This window comes from Artemia franciscana, chromosome 9 (genome assembly GCF_032884065.1).
Source record: "Artemia franciscana chromosome 9, ASM3288406v1, whole genome shotgun sequence".
Lineage (NCBI taxonomy): Eukaryota > Metazoa > Arthropoda > Branchiopoda > Anostraca > Artemiidae > Artemia > Artemia franciscana.
This window is the reverse complement of record NC_088871.1, coordinates 18,072,739-18,092,323: the sequence shown is the minus strand read 5'-3', so window position 1 is coordinate 18,092,323 and position 19,585 is coordinate 18,072,739. Positions and strand designations below refer to the sequence as shown.

Below are 19,585 nucleotides of genomic sequence, written 5' to 3'. Positions count from 1 at the left end.
CTCTTTCATTAGAACAAAATCAGCAAGTTGTTAAATCACGAATGTTTTAGTAACTGAATCGGTATAAAAAAATTAAATAAAGGAGTTTTGAGTACAGGAAACTCAGCTACTTAGTAAATCCGATTGTTTTAGTTGCTAACTGTGTAATAAAAATTTGTTGACAGCACTTTTGAGTACAACAAATTCAACAAATTGATAAATTCCGTGTGTTCTAGTTGCTCAGTAGGTAATAAAAATTTAATCAAAGTACTTTTAAGTATAACAATCTCAATTAGTTGATAAATTCTGTGTGGTCTAGTTACTGAGTGGTTGTAAAAAAAAAGCCACTTTTGAGTGCGGTAAACTCAGCTAATTGATAAATTCCAAGTTTATTAGTTACCAACCTGTCATAAAAAAATTTATTATAAGTACTTTTGACTGCAGTAATCTCAGTTACTTTATGTATTCCGAGTGATTTAATTACTGCCTGAGGGCCAAATAAAATTGATGAAATAAAGTTTGGATATAACAAACTCAACTAGCTGATAAATTCCATGTGTTTAAACTGCTGACTGAGAATCAAAATTAGATAAAAGCAGTTTTGAGTACAACAAACTGAGCAAGTTGGATAAATTCTGAGTATTCTGGCTGCTGAAAAAGTAACAGAAAATTAGTGAATGTACTTTTAAGTACAACAAACCCAACTAGTTGATAAATTCCGTGCATTTTACTTGCTGGCTGAGTAATTTTTTTTTATAAAAGCACTTTTGAGTACAATAAACACAGCTAGTTGGTAAATTCAAAGTGCTATAGTTACCGACAGGGTATCAAAAATTTAATGAAAGAACTTTTGAGTAAAACAATCTCAGCTAGTTGGTAAATTCCGAGTATTTTAGTTACTAACTGAGTATCCAAAAATTTAATAAGCACTTTTTATTACAGCAAGCTCAGCTAGTTGGTATGTCCCATGTGGTTTCATTGCTGACTGAGTGTCGGAAATTTAATAAAACAAACTCAGCTAGTTTGTAAATTATGTGTGTTTTAGGTGCAGGCTGAGTACCATAAACTTAATTAAGGCACTTTTGAGTAAAAGAATTTCAGCTAGTTGGTATATTGCGAGTAGTTTAGTTGCTGACTGATTAAAAAAAATTAATGAAAGCACTTTTGTGAACAACAAACTTAGCTAGTTGGTATATTCCGAGTGTTTTAGTTTCCTATAGAGTAAAAAAAATAAATAAAGCGCTTTCGAGTAGAACAAACACAGCTAGTTGATAAGTTCCGTGTGTTTTACTTGCTGTTTGAGGACCAAAATCTAATAGAAGCATTTTGAGTACAACAGACTCAAATAGTTGGTAAATTCAGAATGTTTTACTTACCGACTGGGTATAAAACAATTTAATAGAGGCACTTTTGAGAACAACAAACTCAGCTAGTTAGTATATTCCGAGTGTTTTAATTGCTGATTGAGTAACAAAACTCAATGATAGCAATGATAGCAAAAGTGCAACAAACTCAGCTAGTTGATAAATTTGGTAAGTTCTAATTGCAGGATGAATACCCAACATTTAATAAAAGCACTTTTGAGTACAATAAAACTCAGCTAGTTGTTGAATTTTGAGTGTTTTAGTTACTGACTAAATAATAAAATTTAATAAAAACACTTTTTAGTGCAGCAAACTCAGCCAGTTGATAAATTCCGAGTGTTTGAATTGATGGCTGAGAGACAAAAAATTTAATTAAACAAGTTTTGGGTACAGCAAACCCAATTACCTAAGAAATTTTATGTGTTTAAACTGCTGAATGAAATTTTAAAATTGGATAAAAAGCACTTTTGAGTACAACAAACTGAGCTAGTTGATAAATTCCGAGTGTTTTGGCTGCCTAATGAGTAATAAAAATATTAATGAATTTACTTTTGAGTACAACAAATGAAGCTAGTTGACAAATTCCGTGTGTTTTACTTCCTGTCTGAGTACCCAAAATTAAATGAAAGCACTTTTGAGTACAATAAACACAGCTAGCTGGTAAATTTAAGTGTTTAGTTACCGACTGAGTATTAAAAAATTTAATAAAAGGACTTTTGACAACAAACTCAGCTAGTTGGTATGTTCCATGCGTTTTAGTTGCTGACTGAGTATCAAATTTTTAACAAAAGCACTTTTGAGTACAACCATCTCAGCTAGTTGATAAATTCTATGTGTTTTAGTTGTAAGCTGAGCACCAAAAATTTAATAAATGTACTTTTGAGTAGAACAAAATCAGCAAGGCCATAAATCCTGAATGTATTGGTTACTGTTTTGGTATAAAAAGTTTAACAAGATCAGTTTGGAGTACAAAAAACACCTCTATTTGGTAAATTCCGATTGCTATAGTTGTTGACTGAGTAATAAAAATTTATTGACAGCACTTTTGAGCATAGTAAATTCAACTTATTGATAAATTCCGTTTGTTTTAGTTGCTTACTAAGTAACAATAAATTTATTGAAAGCACTTTTTGTACAACAATCTCAACTAGTTGATAAATTCTATGTGTTTAAACTGCTGACTGGATAAAAGCACTTTTGAATACAACTAACTGAATTAGTTGATAAATTACAAGTGTTCTGGTTGCTGAATGAGGAACGAAAATTAATGATTGCATTTTTGAGTACAAGAAATCCAGCTAGTTTATAAATTCCGTGTGTTTCACTTGCTGGCAGATACTAAAAATTTGATAAAAGCTCTCTTAAGTACAATAAACTCAGCTAGTTGGTAAATTCCAAGTGTTTTACTTACCGACTGGGCATCAAAAATTTAATGAAAGCATTTTTGAGTACAGCAATCTCAGCTAGCTGGTACATTCCCAGTGTTTTAGTCACTAACTGAGTATCAAAAAAGTTAATAGAAGCACTTTTGACTGCTACAAACTCAGCTAGTCGGTATATTCCATGCGTTTTGGAGTACAACTAACTGAATTAGTTGATTAATTCTAAGTGTTCTGGTTGATGAATGAGGAACAAAAACTAATGAATGCACGTTTGAGTACAACAAATCCAGCTAGTTGAAAAATTCCGTGTGTTTCACTTGCTGGCAGATACTAAAAATATAATAAAAGCACTTTTGAGTACAAAAAACTCAACTAGTTGGTAAATCCAAATATGTTACTTACCGACTGGGTATCAGAAAATTTAATGAAAACATTTTTGGTTACAGCAATCTCAGCTAGTTGGTACATTCCGAGTGTTTAGTTACTAACTGAGTATCAAAAAAGTTAATAAAAGCACTTTTGTCTACAACAAACTCAGCTAGTCAGTATATTCCATGCATTTTAGTTGCTGACTGATTATCAAAAATTTAAGAAAAGCAGATTTGAGTACAACAAACTCAGCTAGTTGATAAATTTTGTGTGTTTTACTTGTAGCCTGAGTACCAAAAATTTGATAAATGCCCTTTTGAGTAGAACAAAATCAGCAGGTTGATAAACCATTAATTTTGTAATTACTAACTGGGTATAAAAAATTTAAAAAAAGCAGTTTTGAGTACAAAAGCTCAGCTACTTGCTAAATTCTGATTGTTATAGTTGCTGATTGAGTAATAAAAGTTTAATGACACTACTTTTGAGAACAACAAATTCAACTAATTGGTAAATTTCGTTTGTTAGATACTTGAACTATCTGCAGTGTTTTTGAGGGTTGACATGGACTTCGAAATCAATTATTTGCCACCAGATTAAGTTGATTACGGATATGAGTTCCTGATTGAACTGGCCAAATCCAAACTTTCCGACACAAAGAAGAGCGTGATCAAAATACGGTGTTTTGTTTTCCTGAATACAACTGCAGATAAAGCGGTGCTTAAACGATTGCCTCCCTCAAACTGAAATTCTTATTCCCTGGAATTTGCTTGCCTCAATGGCGACCCCAATTTGGGACTTTCCATTGCGAATTGTTGCTATCATTGATCTCAGTACCTTGGGAAATTAGTGGAGGAAACCGCTGGACGTTAATTCGTCATTTGTGTGTGGAGGAACAATCCCCAAAAACTCTTTTCAGTTCTGGATAGCTGTCTCACGTTGTGTTGATGCTGTTTAGGCATTGTTTTTTTGTGAGTTAGCCAGTTGAGCATTGACCCTGTTGAGTTTGTCAATTAGCAATGCGATAGTGGAACAAAAGTTTTCTATGATGAAAATCGTTAAGAGCACGCTCCGAAACCTTATGCTCTTGCCAATGTTAAACTCAATGATTGTGTTTAGACTGTGGTTATTAGCATGTGGCTCTTGTTGCTCGACGTTTGAGCTTACATAGCGCATGTCGTTTTTGAATAGTGATTAAATAAAAAAAACTAAATTTTTTTAGCTGAAAGTAAGGAGCGACATTAAAACTTAAAACGAACAGAAATTAATCCGTATATGAAATGAGTTGTCCCCGAAATCCGCAATCCATCGCTCTTTACGCTAAAGTTTGACTCTTTGCCACAATTCTACTTTTTAAAACAATTAAAAGCTTTAGCGTAAAGAGCGAGGGATTGCGGAGGGGACAACTCATTTCATATACGGATTAATTTCTGTTCGTTTTAAGTTTTAATGTCGCTCCTTACTTTCAGCTAAAAAAATTAGTTTTTTTTTATTTAATTTCTGAACGTTTTTGAATTAATGCATGTTTGGTTTTGGCTCTCCGCACATAAATTATTAAAATGAAATTTGTATATTAATTCTTTTTTGGCTAAATGGCTTTCTCTTAGTTTTGATCAGACGATATTGAGAAATAAGGGGTGGAGAAGAAGGCCTAGTTGCCCTCCAATTTTTCGGTTACTTAAAAAGGAAACTAGAACTTTTAATTTTTAACGAACGTTTTTATTAGTAAAAAATATACGTAACTTAAGAATTAACTTACGTAACAAACTTTCATAACCTTATATTTTTATTATGTATACGAGGGGTTTGTACCCTCGTTAATACCACGCTCTTTGCATTAAATCCTAAATTTTGTCCCAATTCTTTAAGAATGACCCCTGAATCAGAAATGCCGTAGAATAAATAGTTGAAATTACTAAAAATACTTTAGCATAAAGAGCAAGGTATTTATCTCCTCCTAAATACCACGCTCTTTATGCTAAAGTATTTTTAGAACCCCTCATATGCGTAATAATCTCTGTTCGTTTTAAGTTTCAATGCTACTTCTTCCTTTCATTTGAAAAAACGTTTTCATGTTTATTTTTCATTGTTTTCTTATAGTAATGCTAGAGAATCCTGCGCCCTTGTCATTGAATTTTTCTTCCCCCATGACAGATTCCTCCAAGGAAAGATCCTCCAACATAGCCTCCTCTCCTCAGCCCCACCCCCAAACAAAATAATATCCCCCTGAAAACGTCTGTACGCTTCCCAATAACCATTACTATATGTAAACACTGGTCAAAGCTTGTAACTTGCAGCCCCTTCCCCAGGGATTGTGGGGGAGTAAGTCATCCCCAAAGACATAGTTATTATGGTTTTCGACTATGCTGAACAAAATGGCTATCTCAAAGTTTTGATCCGTTGACTTTGGGAAAAAATGAGCATGGGAGGGGGCGTAGATGGCCTCCAATTTTTTTGGTCACCTAAAAAGGGCACTAGAATTTTTCATTTCCGTTAGAATGAGCCCTCTTGCGACATTCTAGGACCACTTGGTCGATACGATGACCCCTGGGGAAAAGAAAAAAAAACAAACAAATAAACACGTACCCGTGATTTGTCTTCTGGCAAAAAATACAAAATTCCACATTTTTGTAGATAGGAGCTTGAAACTTCTACAAAAGTTTCTCTGATACGCTGAATCTGATGGTGTCATTTTCGTTAAGATCCCACGACTTTTAGGGGGTGTTTCCCCTATTTTCCTAAATAAGGCAAATTTTCTCAGGCTCGTAACTTTTGATGGGTAAGACTAAACTTGATGAAACTTATATATTTAAAATCAGCATTAAAACGCGATTCTTTTGATGTAGCTATTGATATCAAAATTCAATTTTTTAGAGTTTTGGTTACTATTGAGCCGGGTCGCTCCTTACTACAGTTCGTTACCACGAACTGTTTGATATTTATAAAGGTTTTGAAGTCTAAGAAACTGGTGACCAAACAACTGATCTAGATAATATCCAAGTTTCTTTTGAGTCTTAAATCCCTTAGTGCCTTCAAAATCTAAGTGTCTTTCTTTTCTTTTCTTTTTTTTACTTGAACGATAAAAAAATTTGTCAATGTGTCGCAGGTGTTCTTTCGGTTAGCCCTGTCCTGCCCTTTTCTTTTTTTTTTAATTGATGTCCTTTAGCTGCACGTAATATTTTATCTTGGGATTATGAAGGCTTTTGTATTAACCCCGTTCACACGTACGCTTTGATATACACAGGTACTTCACTAAACAGAATGTGCCTCCGTGATTGGGGAATTGAAAGCTTTAGACACTGTACCTGCGAAATCCTGGCCTTTGTCTTGCATGAGAATTTGCTAGTCATTTATGTGAATCTTTCAACGTTTACCAACATTTATCATAATCAGATACTTACACAAAGAAAGTGGAGCTTAAAAAGTGCACTGAATAACTTAGGAACATAATTCAGTATTGAATCTACCAACTGAATCTAATACGAATAAATAAATTACAAATCAATATAAAAAAACTCAAACCAAAGCCAAATTCATGGGAGAGGAAGGGGAATTTGAGGTGGGAACCCCCACCCCTCTCACCAATTTTTGTTTAACTCGTAAAAAAAGTAAGAAGAAGGTACATAAACATATTTTTGAAGCGTATTTCAAAGTTTTTCTTGTATTGAACAAACTCTTTTTAAAATTGGATGCAGTTGCCTTTGATTCTGACTCCTGGTGCGACTCGTCACTCATGGAGAACTCACAAGAGACGTGCTCCAGGTAAATCCAAGCAGCATAGAAATATAGTAAGGAGAACGAAAACAAACGGATGTCGAGATAACAAAATCGCTCTTACCATCTATTTACTTTTAAAGGTTTTTTTTAGTTTTGTTATGTAGCGTTGCTTCTCTTTTTTGCGTAGTACTTCTGCTCTATGAATTATATGATAAGCATGTGGCCTGCAACACCTGCTACGATGTAGATGGTGAATATTTACTGTATAATATGGGCCTTATGGTAAACCGTCACCAGTGTTCCTTCTCCTTACTATAGGCCTTTTTTCGCGTCAACCAGCTGGTTTAACCAATGACAGCTTTGGTTTAACCAGCTTGAATGTTTAACGCGAAAACGAAAAAAATTACATATGGTTGAGCTCAAACAAAACTGGTTCACGAAAACACATCTTTTTACTTGTCGGTTTGGGCAAAAAATTTCAAACATAAAACATCCGTATAGTGTTAAGAGTGTCATTCTATTATAATTAAATGATTTAGCACTGGCTTAATTTCCTCCGGATTTGACATATTTCACATTAGTTTGAGGTCAGAGAGAATTGAAAAATGATCTAGCATACTCTCTGGTATATTTGAAGAGATAGGAAGGGTCTGAATTAGTGGAATCTTTGGTTAAATTGTTCAGGTAATATATTGGAAAATGTTGTATTCATACTGTAAAAGCAAAATTATCTATAAAAAAGTCCTAAATGATAAGACTTTAGCTTTGTTGAGCTACCCTAAACAGAGGATAAAATTCTAGTTTAACTTCTTTTTGTTTTGATTTGGAATTCTACTAGCCTACCAGGCTATAGATTAAATTTCCACTCAAATTCCAGTTTAGCTACTTTTTGCTATCTTTGATTGGGGTTATGTTAGGTGAATGAAACTTTCAGTGATTAATCCATAGCTAAAAACATACTCTGAGAAGCTATTGCTAAGCTTATGTGATAACCCTCTTCTGTTTTTAAATCTGGGAATTTTGCATACTGGACTGGTCTGTAACTATTAAAATTTTGGTAAAACAACATCTTACCTTAATTTTCAGCAAGCAGTTTCTGTTTCTCTGGTTTTAGCTCTGAAAATGCAATTCTTTTTATTTGAGTAGAATTTTAAGCCATATCAGTGTTTTGTATTTAAATATAGGGAAATGTATATCCTGAAAGTTTCCAAATCTTGGAAACTTCATAAATTGAAATTGAGCAAAGTTATGACACTAAAAACGCTTTTTTCTTGTCATTTAAGTAGAAGATTTATTTTGCAAGGGTTTCACTTTTATAACACAAGCGTTTTTAAGGGTGTGGACCAAATATTGAGATTTCCGACTGTCATCATCACTAACCAGCAATTCTACAGGATTTAATCCTTATTTCATTAGACAATGTGATTTAAGGTAATTTAAGGCAAACATTTTTAAGAGAGAGAAAGAGTAGAGTTGGATGCTCCAAAATACTTTCCCATGATATAGTTTCATCTCTAGACCCATCCCTAAAAGTTTCATTTTCCTAACCTAAACCTTTTTCAAGATAATACAAATTTATCTAAACTAGAATTTTACCAAACAGAAGTTTAACCTAATAATTTGTAATAACATATTGTTCAGGCTAGCCTTTGCAATCCCTACAAATTTTGACTCTTCACAATAAAGCACTATTACAGGCTTAGCCTAACAAAAGAAAATAGCAAACTGCTTAATCTTAATAAAAAAAATCCAAAGGACTTTATATTTCTTCAATACAAAATATATATTAATTTTTGTTTTCAGTAGAATACTAGTTAAGTATAAACCAGCAAATGTTTAAGAATTTTTTGAGGGGGGACAGCTGCCTAAAACTAACAAAATATTTCTGATAAGCACAAAAATATAACAAATTAAGCTAAACTAGGAAAATAGTTTTTTTCTCACTGACAGTTACCATAACAAATAATGTGTTGTAAGATTTTTCAGTACTTGTGCATTATAGCCACCACATTCAAGTTCTATTGAGAAGTTTAGTTTGGCTAATGTTAATGACATAAAATAAAAAATGATGAATATATAAAACTTTATCAACAAAATTATGAAAACCACAACAAAGAATCCTGGAATTTGTAAATCAGCATCATATCTAAATATACTGTATCTTACATTGTGATAGATTGTTTTAACGCCCTACTGTACAGGGGTAAATATTTAAATTATGTATCATAGGCAATTATCTGAAGAGTAATCTATTAAAAGTCTCCTGAGCTAACTAGGGAAGTTTTTTCTTTCTTTTTTACTTGCTTTAGCCTGTATCCAGTTCCTGATTGCCATTTAAATTCCATATTCATAGTTAAATAACATAAGCCTTTGTATATAGACTATACCTTGTTGCTAATTTTTCTGGGCATAGAATGTTTGATTTGGTAAAGCCCTAGAGAAGGACCTGAAGAGAAAGAAACATAATAAAAAAAAAAATTCATGCTTCATAATTTTTAGAATAATAGCTGGTAACACATTTTATATTCAACTTTGCTCTACTTTACCCCTCAATCCTCCCAATATAAAAATGTATTGCTGAAATTTCCTATTTTCCATTTGTTTTGTCGATCTGTCTCTCTAACTTCATCCCATGTAGCTGTAAATTAAACAAATGTGACAAACAATAACTAGAAAAACAGGTGACAGGAGGTTAAATGCATTGAAAATATGAAATTTGAGCCATATTTCTGCACATTGGGAGGGGGATTGAGATAAAGCATAGCCTAACTTAATGATTTTCTCTTGCTATGTAGGGTAATTGGAAGGTCACTTGTATATCATGCTGTCCTTTTCAGTTTTAGTTGGATAGAAAAAATCCAAAGAAAGTCCCCTTTGAAAAGATAGGAGCCACAAAGTGAGATTGTATTTGTCAAAGCTTGGAGGTTTGTCCCTTCTGTCTGTTTAAACAAAACAGAATCTTAATTGAAGCTTTGTTCATTTCTATCTTAAGGGTGCACAACAATTATGATATAAGGTACTTTTCTTTATTCAATTGTCTTCTTTGTTGTCTAAAAGACTTTTTTTTAATCTAGATGTTTCATAAATTGCTCATTTTTACCACAAGTTCATTTGACCTACTTTGAACTCCCTGGTCTTAAAATTACATTTGACTTTGTTAAAGCTAGGAGACATAGACCTTGTGTTTGTTTAAAGAAAGTGAATAAACATTAGTAATTTGTATTGCACTAAAGCCCTAGGGCCATCACAATTCCAAACAAAAAAGAAACTTCACTTTAGAATATTCAACATTGTCTAACATAACAGAAACAAAGAAGAAAAATTATAAAATTTTACTTCTGCACTCTACTGTCAACATGAGAAATTGTCCAAAATTTTAAAATCTTGCAAAACATTCATCCCTCATCACATTCACCAGCCATCTCTCATCAAACCTACACTTCATTTCTCATCTCACTCAATCCTACAAATGCATCAAATGACCCACTCTCTCATTAGTGCTTCCATAGATATGGTCAAAGTAAGAGCCATCTTGCTTACATTTTATTATATCTAGAAGTTTTCTGTAGCTAAGTCAGTACTTAAATATTTCATACACCTTTGTAAACAACCTTAAGATGGTAAAATAGGTTGGATTATCCAAATTTTTAGTTACCACAATATATTTCAATCATTATTGTAATATAAAGGGCAGCCAATAGTAAAGGACCTGAATAAATATTTTAAGGTAATTAAAAAGGTTTATTACTCAAAAACTTGATAAAACTAAAAGGGACTTCTTAATGATTGATTACTTTAAAATATCTACATTATACACAACAATAAACCTTTGCTATAAAGGAAAAGTCAGTAAGGCCCAAAAACTATTCAATACTAATTGTGGTTTAAGACAGTTTGCTGAATGTCTAAATGATTTTAGATAGTAATGAAGATAAAATGTGGGCAAACTCAACACCAATATGCAAGTAAGTAAATATGGCAGCACTGACACATCAAGGTCTAAACTGGCAGTGCTAATTTCCACTTTGTGACCCTTTGGCCAAGAATTGCAATTAAGGGCTGGGGGCCAGAAATCTTGTGCTTTTGTACACCCTCCCTGCTTACCTTTTGCATATTTCTCCATTTGCCTATTTAGAGCTGGTTTAGATCTGTGTAACATCACTGACCCCCATTTAAATAAAATAAACAGACAATACTCGGAATCAAACCTGTACCCCATGGACAAATGATTTCTTACTAAGAGTGCTTTCCACTTAGCCAAGAACATTATTACGACCAGAGTAAAACAACTATTAAAAAAAAAAAATATTGAAAAAAAAACAAGATGGATTTGCAGCCATTTTCACTAATCTTCAATACACATTGTATTTTACTTAGACAAGTTATTGTAAGGCAGGTGTCAACAAAGCTCCAGCAGGGATTGCTTTACTTAAGATGCAAACTAGCATGGTGAATACTTAGCTGGTAAAACCAAATAAACTAGCAATGCCAGGAATTAAACCTGTACCCCTTGGACAAAGGATTCCCAAACCAGAGTGCCAACAACTTAGCAAGGAACACAAATGTGACCAGAGAACTATTATTTGAAAAAAGAAATATTGAAAAAAACTCAATTCATGGTTGTTGCCATTTTCTCTACTGTCCCATAAACAATATATTTTATTTAGACAAATTAATTTTAAGACAGGTATCAACAAAACTCCATCAGGGATTGTATTTACTTAAGATACAACAAGCAATGTGATTGCATAGCTTTGTTATATTCTAGTCTTAAATAATGATAAAAAAGCAAATTTACATTTGCTATTTGTTTTCCAAACCATTTTAAGCAAAACCATTTGCAACAGCAATACATCCATGGTTAGATTAGTGTCTATCCAAAATGCTTTACAACAGAAGGGACACATTTCTTGCAAAGCAAATACTCAGCTTTAATGCTATTCTGTGTCATCTCTAAAAAATTAAACTGTATCAGGTGTATTTTGATATAAGATACTTCTAAGACTCTTAGCAAGGGGGCAGGCATTTCTTCACAATTTATACAATGTGTAAAAGAGCACCAGGGGGTGAGAATGAAAAAAAAACTTTCAGGGATGGGTCTAAAGGCTAAAGTATGTTCTGGGAAGGTCTGCTTAGATGGAGTACAAAGAAACTGTTTCACAGCTTTCCTCAATCCACTTTATAAGGTTTTAAAGATATGCAAAGACATTTCCTAAATTTTGAAAAAAAAATATTGATATGGCTTAAAATGCTACTTAAATAAAAGGAATTGCATTTTAAGAGCTAAAGCCAGAGTAAAAGAAACTGATAATTAAAAATTAAGGTAAATCTTGTTTTGTCAAAATTTCAATAGTATAAGTATAGACCTTTTGAGTAAGCAATTATCTAAGACTTAGAAATCAGAAAAGGGTTGACATAGAAGCCTGGCAGCACCTTCCCAGAGTGTTTTTGACCCTGGATTAATTACTGAGTTTCATTCTTGTAACCTATTCCCTTTCCAAGATAATGAAAATTAGCTAAACTAGAATTTTACGTATTTTTTGCTTTGGATTCATTATTGGAAGTTCTATTTTCCTGACTTAACCCATTTCTAAGATAGCAAACAGTAGCCAAACTAGAGTTTGACCTGAAAATTTATCCATGGCCCTATAGGGTAAGGCTGAAATGTAAAAAGTTCTGACAAAGATGCAACACATCTTGAAGCATCTAGTAAGAATAGTAATTGATGACAGTTCTGGTTAAATTAGAGTTCAACCAGACAATTGTTTCACGCAAAATCACTTTTCATGACAACCTGGTTTGTCACTGTTTCACGCAAAAACAGCGGTTGAGCTCAACCACACCGAGTGGTTGAGCTCAAACAGTCTCTTTGGTTGACGCGAAAAAAGGCCTTATATTTTTTTATGCTGAGCGGGTGGGGCTTGTTTTGGCTTTTTATTTAAACTTAGGGCCGTTTTTCCAAAGCTGTCTTCTTCCAACATTGCGTCAAATAAAGCAAAATTTAAAATTAAAATATGTGACATTTTATTCACTTAACAGAGAATAACTCCTAGCACTGTTTTGTATTTTACTTCTCCTGGGTTTATTCGGATGAGGATCTATATTAAAGGCTTTCGAGAAGGAAACATGTTATGAAAACAAATCTTACTTCATAATATCCAGAATACTTATAGGCCTAGCTAACACACTTTGCATTCAGCCCTTCTGTACTTTAAACTCTATTACCATAGTGTTCAATTAAATAGCCCAAATTATATATTTTTCATATACTCCCCACCTTCACTCTTGTTTTTTCAGTTTTGTTTTGTCACAGTTTAGTCAATTTAAAGGTATATAGGCTGAAAAAGGAGATAGCCTATGTAGTGGGAGAACATATGGCAAATATAGGGTTATATGTTTTTTTTCATTTGAGGGGGTTAAGGGTAAAGGTCTACATTAGAGGCTATTGAAAAGGAAACATGCTAAGAAAAGTAATTCTTACTTTATAATATGCCCAATAGTTGTGGCAAATACATCTTGCATGGATAAAATTCTAATTTAGCTACTTTTTGCTATCTTGGAAAGGGGTTAGGTTAGGAAATTGAAACTTTAAGTAGGCTAATGAATCCAGGGCCAAAAACATACTTTGGGAAGTTATTGCCATGCTCTCAGGTTACTCTCTTCTGATTTCTAATTCTAAAAAGTTTGTCTACTTGACAGGTCTATAGTCTATCTATTGAACTTTTGACAAAACAACATGTTACCTTAATTTTCAGTGATCAGTTCATCTTTTTTGGGTTGTAGTTCCAAAAATACAATTCCTTTTATCTGAGTAGGCCTAGAATTTTCAGCCATATCAGTGATTTTTTTCTGAATTAGAAAATATATTTGTAGATCTTCAAAACCTTATAAATTAGGATTAAGCAAAGCTGTGAATCTGAAAACCATTTTCTTGTGTTTCATTTAAGCAAAAGTTCTATTTTGCAAGGTTTTGATTTCATAACACAGATATTTTTAAAGGTCTTCAAAGGTCATTACCCTATAGAGGGAGAAGGAGTAGAGATAGTTGCTTCAAAGTACCTTTCCAGGTCATACTCTAGTTCATAGATTATTTCTACTACTACTACTACTACACATGCACACATGATACAGCTACACATGCTCCTCTTCCATCTCAATCTATTGAAATCCTTCCTTTTTAAATCCTCCCAGGAAGTTCCCATTTCCTTTATGACATCCTCCCACCCCAACTGTGAATGACCTGCTTTCTGTTCAGCCCTAAAAGGTTGGCCAAAAAGGGCAATTTGTCATGCTTCATCTGCACAATGTGACCTAGGCTTCTCTACCTTTCTTTCATTATAGCCCTAGAAAGCAAAAATGAACAAAATTTTTGTTACAGCCTACTTTTGAAATGCAGCCAGCTGGGTACCCAGAACAATCTGTAGGTGATTTCTCTGGGAAACATCTAGCCATTCTCCATCTGTTGTTCAGAGCATCCATGCTTCTGAGCCATATTTAACTACTGTCATTACTGTAGCTCCTAATATTCTAATCTTGGTTTGAAGACTTATCCTCCTGTTTTTCCAAACTTTTTTTTAGCTGTGACAAAACACCCTGAGCCTTCACTATTCTACTTTTAATATCTTCACTGCTCCCACTGTCTTTACTAATAATACTACCAAGGTAAGTGAAGCTGCCCATCTGATCAATCTTTTTGTTACCTAACATCACCTTTTCATCTTCACTTATTCCTAGCCTTAGTGACTTAGTCTTGTTAATATTTTTTTTTAAACCTATTCTAGTACCAACTTACAAAATGTCTAAAGTTCATTCATTTTACTTGCACTTTCATATAGGATGCTTAAATCATCAGTATAATTTAAGTCCAGGTGAGCTTTTCTGCCCCATTTAATTATGTGGTCTCCCATTGCCTTTCCTGTGCTCCTTAAAACTAAATCTATCAAAATTATCCATATAAAGGGGGATAGAACACAACCCTGCTTAACTCCTGATTTAATACAAAACCAGCTGCTAACCTCATTTCCTACATTAAGCTCAGCAGTGTTATTCTTGTACATAGCAATAATCACTTTAATGTATTTGTCTAGTAGGCCTATACCATACAAGGATAAGACCTTTTCTAAAGCTCTTCTATCAACAGAATTGAATGCTTGCCTGTAATATATAAAACTGTGGACTGAAGGTGTTTGACAACTCAGGCACTTCTCCATTATTAACCCAAGAGTGAAAATTTGGTCAACGCATCCTCTACCTTCTCTAAAACTGCAATGTTCTTCTCTTAAAACTTTGTCTGCAGCATCTCTCAGTCTAAAAAGCATCATATTACCAAGTAATTTGCTATCTACAGAGACTAGGCTATTGCCTCAATAATTACCACACTCACTCTTATCCTCTTTCTTATATGGTGGTATACTTAAGGTTTTCCTAAAGTTGTTAGGTACTTTTTCTTTTTCAAAAAATTATATTCATGCTCTTCAGTAACTTGCCACCATATGTAAGAAACTCATTTACCACACTATCAGCACTTGTAGCCTTATTATTTTTTAATCATTTTAATACTGTTGTTAATTCTTTCTCACAAAAGAAATCTTCTTTCATATCCAATGTATCACAAACTTTTTTATCTTTCTCTATATGTATTTTCCTGCAACTCTATCTTAGTTTAGCACATTCTCAAAATGTTCTGCCCATCTCTCTTTAACTCTTTCCTTTTTACTAATTGTGGTCCTGTTCTTATCTTTAACTGGGATGAGTCTGGATTGACTACTCCCTCTCAATTTATTAACATGCCAGTACAATATTTTACTATTATGCCCTCTAGGTGCATCCTCCAGATCCTCTGCAATTTTATCCATGGCCACTTCACACCTCTTTAGCTCATATTTTAATGCTTTCTCCACTTTCTTTCCATTCCTTTTGATTTTGTATGATCTATTACTCAGGATAGTCTATATACTTATCCCTGAAAGTTTTATTTTTCCTAACCTAATCATTTTCCAAGATAGCAAAAAGTAACTAAACTAGAATTTTACTGTTGCATGCAGCCCATTATAGTTCTACTCCCTCCCCTAATATGCAAATAGGTAATTGTGTTGATAGGTACTTGGAAATAAGGAAACATATTAAGAAAACAATTCTTACTTTATAATAGGCAGAATATCATAGTTAACACATTTTGCATGCAGTCTTGCTATATTTTACCCCCAACATCCTAATCTGGAAATATATGGCCAAAATGATGTATTTCTTGATGCATTATGCCACCTGTAACTTCTTTTTCCGGTTTTTTTTTTGTCACAATTGATTCATTTCACAGGTAGGCCTACATGGACTGGCCTAACTATAAATTAGAAAACATATACTTTGGGCTATATGTTTGCACATTAGGGGGGTGGGGGTAAGTATAACAAAGCTGCATGCAAAATGTGTAACCTTAAATTGTATGTCCAGCAAGATAATGTGGTGATGAGCCTCCTGTAAGACATCTTGCTGGTGGTGTGACATGATTATGGTTTGGTATTCCAGGTTAGCCTGCACTTTGTATTGGCACAATCATAACCAACTCCTTTCTTGAACGTATCTATGGTTTGGGACTGGATGATTGCTTTGAAGAGACTGTTCCGGTGAAGAACAGGGTGTACAAAGAAGAAGTGCCAGTGCTCATATTGATGGCAGCAGGGAACTTGTAGCTTCTTTGTGTGACCTCTTCTTGTACTTTCAAGGGATGAGGAGAAAACTTGACTTGAGAGGTGGTTTTTGAGCAGTTTCTGAGTAGTGATTGCATCTCCTCTCTTCCTTTGATAGACTAGAGTAGGGAGTTTGAGGGACACAAGGTATTCCTCATACAGCTTGTCTTGCAAAGCTGGGATGAGTTTGGTTGCTTGTCTTTGGATACTCTTGAGTGCTTTAAGATTCACTTTTTTCTGGGGAGATGCCAGGGTCATTTCAAATTCCAGGTGTGGATGTAAAATAGCTTTACCTTAAATCACAGCTTGGAGTGAAATAAGGACTTTTGATCCTGTTGAATCACTCCTTGTGATGACAGTTGCATACATGGTTGATTAAATTCTGGTGCATCCCAGTCAAATCTCCACGGTTTGTCACTCCACTCAGCATCCAGACGGCGTTTGAACATATCTGTTGATTCAGCAGAAACAGTGCTCTCCTTGAGGTTGTTCCAGAGGTTCACAATCCAGCTTGAGAAGAAGCTGCATCTTGCTCCAGTCCTTGCATGAAGTTTGCAGATTTGTTTTGGGTGTCCTCGTGTTATTTGGGAGGGGTCAATCTATAGGAGCTCATTTTCTTGATTGGTAGAGAGGAGTTTGTGTGCCTGGATCATATCCCCACGTTTCCACCTGTAGACTAAGGAGGGGAGGTTGAGTTCCCTCAGCCATTCACTATAGGGCTTGTTTTCCATACTGGTAATCAGCTTAGTGGCCCTTTGTTGGATTTACTCAAGCACTACCTTGTCCTTTTGAATCAAGGGGTGGCCAGGATGGTCCCCACCTTCAAACATGGTCTTACCAGTCCTTTGTAGAGCTTGGTGATTACATGTCTACTTCTGCTGTTAATGCTGTGTTTAATGATGCCTAGGGCTCTGCTAGCATTGGCTGAGATCTTCTGTGAGTGGGAGCTGAATTTCAAATGGGAGTCTACCATAACTCCAAGGTCTCTCTCCTCCTGAACATACTCCAGTATGTGGTGACTCCCAGGGTTTTGGGTCATCAGGTATTGTTGCTGGGGGTTATTGTGTCCAAAGTGTATGACCTTGCATTTTTCAGTGTTGAATTCCAGGAACCATCTTTTGACCCAGGAGCACGTGTGGTTGAGATCAGTTTGGAGGGATTGGCAGGCAGAAGGGGTATTGGTTTTGAATCATTTTCAGTTTTGAATCATCCGCATAGAGAGTGGTTTTGTTACTGGCGATAAGGGCTAGCTTACGTATATATTGAACAGGGTAGGGCCCAGGACAGCTGCAAGATCTTTCATAAGAACCATTATTTTGTGATGTTGTCATGACAAAACTGTTACCGTATTTTAATCTTCTTTTTTTGAAGCCAAACTCTTTTTCAACTTAGCAGGTTAATTTGTCCTATTTGGACAAAGATAATGTTATAAAAACACACATCTGTGATCTGGCTTCTGGCAAAAAATACAAAATTCCACATTTTCGGAGATAGGAGCTTGAAACTTTAACAGTAGGGTTCTCTGATATGCTGAATCTCATGGTGTGATGATATGACTTTTAGGGAGTGTTTCCCCCTATTTTCTAAAATAAGGCAAATTTTTTTCAGGCTCGTAACTTTTGGTGGGTAAGACTAAACTTGATAAAATTTATATATTTAAAATCAACATTAAAATGTGATTCTTTTGATGTAACTATTGGTATCAAAATTCCGTTTTTTAGAGTTTTGGTTACTATTGAGTCAGGTCGCTCCTTACTACAGTTCGTTACCACGAACTGTTTGATGAGTTAAATGTATGCTTATCACCATGTACTGCTAGAACGATGCTTTTTTGGGCCAGTTCAGCTTCCATTAGGACATAAGCTGCAACAATAAGTGTATTGCACACCCGATTTTATTCTGAAAACCAAACTGGAAAGGAGGAACACTACATTTCTCCTTTAATTCATCAACAAAAAGCAGCTCTAAAAGTTTACAGAATGTAGTTGAGATTGTTGTAGGCCTATAGGTCAAACACTGAACGTTAGATTTAGCTTTCTTGAGGTTAGTAGTGACATTACAAATGGAAAAAGATGATGGCATTGTAAAAGTATCAAAAATCATCTACATGAGCAATCTTAGGTGTGACATGAGCAAAGGGGTTCCATGGATAACATGTAGTCCACTAATAGTATCTATACTAAACGAAACTTTCGGTTTAAACTTGAAGACTACCATTATTAATGCTTGCATTGTAACAATGTAGTGAGACTCCAAGTAAACTGATAGAAGTTCATCAAGTTCGGATTCATATTTAAACTCAAAAATTGAATCTAGTGTGGCAAATTCATTCGAAAATGTATTTTCCAGTCAGATAGGGGGATGTCAGGACCTTGAGAGTATTCGAAGATGTGGTGTTTGGGGCAACAAGAGATTTCCAAATGGAATTAGATGATGCAGAAACTGTAAAGGAATACGGATCAACAATGCCTGCACAATGATGAGCTAGCTTAATTGTGAAAAGAGGTTTTGCATAGAGCCGAATATTATTCAAAATATCTGATCTAGGCCAACCATTGTCTTTCCAATATATTTTATTCTTAAAAGAGTAAGAATAAAGGCTAAAAATAAAAGTTATTTACTGTTTTATAAAGTAGAATTGAGAGAAAGAGTTGAGGAAGGAAAAGCCCCTTTCATACACGGAGTAATTTCTGTTCGTTTTAAGTTTTAATGTCGCTCCTTACTTTTAGTTAAAAAAAACTTGATTTTTTTATTTAATTGGTGTACAAAGCCATGCCCCTTCACATGGCAAAAAAAGGTGTTCACCACTCTGTAATTTGCACCTTGAGAAACTTAAATTCGTGGCTTAAATCGTGCATTAAAATTACTAGTTCACTTCGGTTACCGTTCTCCAGTTCATCTGATCTAACATGTGTTCCATGGACCAGGCTTTATTGTAGCCTACCTAATGATCTGAATAGTTTTGCTTCTGCTTATAAAAGTACTTGTCAAGGTTTACCACTTCGCCTACTCTTTTTAACAACTGTGTCATAGATGCTGAATCAAAATTCTTATTTTCATGCATTGAGGCGGCAACGACCATGGCACATGT

At 34.4% G+C, this 19,585-nt stretch overlaps 1 protein-coding gene across 5 annotated transcripts in view; it reads left to right on the top strand.

The window, feature by feature from the left end:
• Window positions 1-19,585, top strand: part of LOC136031086 (tRNA (guanine-N(7)-)-methyltransferase non-catalytic subunit wuho-like) — a 118,490-nt gene that overhangs the window by 84,243 nt on the left and 14,662 nt on the right. Inside the window, exon 1 of one of the 5 annotated variants that reach the window (XM_065710359.1) lies at window positions 6,977-7,058. The exons of 1 other annotated variant lie outside the window; for it this stretch is intronic. The gene's annotated coding sequence lies outside the window, so the exon portion shown is untranslated. 3 more of the 5 variants (XM_065710360.1, XM_065710362.1, XM_065710358.1) reach the window with 3 other exon arrangements.